The sequence below is a fragment of the Pan paniscus genome, chromosome 10 (genome assembly GCF_029289425.2).
Source record: "Pan paniscus chromosome 10, NHGRI_mPanPan1-v2.0_pri, whole genome shotgun sequence".
NCBI classification, from domain to species: Eukaryota; Metazoa; Chordata; class Mammalia; order Primates; family Hominidae; genus Pan; species Pan paniscus.
The window spans coordinates 62,663,369-62,664,344 of record NC_073259.2 but is presented as its reverse complement, the minus strand read 5'-3'; the positions used below and the strand labels follow the sequence as shown (position 1 = coordinate 62,664,344).

The window sequence follows — 976 nt, the reverse complement described above, 5'->3', positions numbered from 1 at the left end:
AGTAGGGGATAAAGGATAATGAGTTTTGTTTTAAATGCCTCTAGTATAAGGCAAGGATGCTTCTAGTTAAAATTTCTAACAGACAATTTGAAATATGGATTTGCAATATCCAACCACTAGCTAGAGGCATATATTAAGGTTCGTTCTTGGTCATATTCTTGTGTCTGCAGTCTTCCCCTCAGTAATTCCAAACAATTCCACAGTTCCGACCATCACCCTCCTACTAAAGTCTGAGGCCTACTGGAGATTTCTGCTTAGATGTTTCATAAATACCTCAAACTCAGTGTGTCTAAAATCTAAGCCATAATTGCCCCTAAATAGGAATTTCACTGACTTATCTGATTTTGCCAATGGTAACTCCAGTTCACCCACAATAGGCAATTTAGAGTAATCCTTTATATCTTCACCTTTACTTGTAAAATCCTGTGAATGTGTGTCATGTAAAAGAAGAAGTTAGCATTCTCCTTAAAAAGGTTAAGAGGATTCTAGTAACCTGGACAAAAGATTCATGTTAAGGCATTGGTACTTACTTTATGGCATCTAAGCATGTCCTTTGCATGAATTAGAGAAGATAAAATTGATACAGTAAACCACATTAAAATTGAAAACTTGTCTTCATCAGAAGACAAAATTAAAAGAGTGAAATGGCAATTTGGAGAGTGAAAGAAGTTATTTGCCACATATGTATCTGACAAAGGAATTATATCCAGAATATTTGAGAAGCTCTTACCACATCTCAAAAGAGGATATACAGATGGAAAAAAAGAGAAAAAAAGATGGTAATTTTACAAATTATTTAAAAGACATGCAAATGAAACCCATCAAGACAAACTATGATACACCTGCCAGAAGGACTAAAATGTTAAAAACAGAAAATACAAAATATTTGTAAGGATACAAAGCAACTGAAACTTTCATTTTTGTCTGATGTGTTTGTTAATTGGTATAACTACTTTAGAAAACTGTCATTAGAGGA

At 33.5% G+C, this 976-nt stretch overlaps 1 non-coding gene across 1 annotated transcript; it reads left to right on the top strand.

The window, feature by feature from the left end:
• The first annotated feature begins 433 nt into the window (after positions 1-433).
• On the top strand, positions 434-557 carry LOC117975506 (U6atac minor spliceosomal RNA). Its single transcript, XR_004665793.1, has one exon. It is a non-coding gene; the product is annotated as a U6atac minor spliceosomal RNA (small nuclear RNA).
• Positions 558-976: the final 419 nt, after the last annotated feature.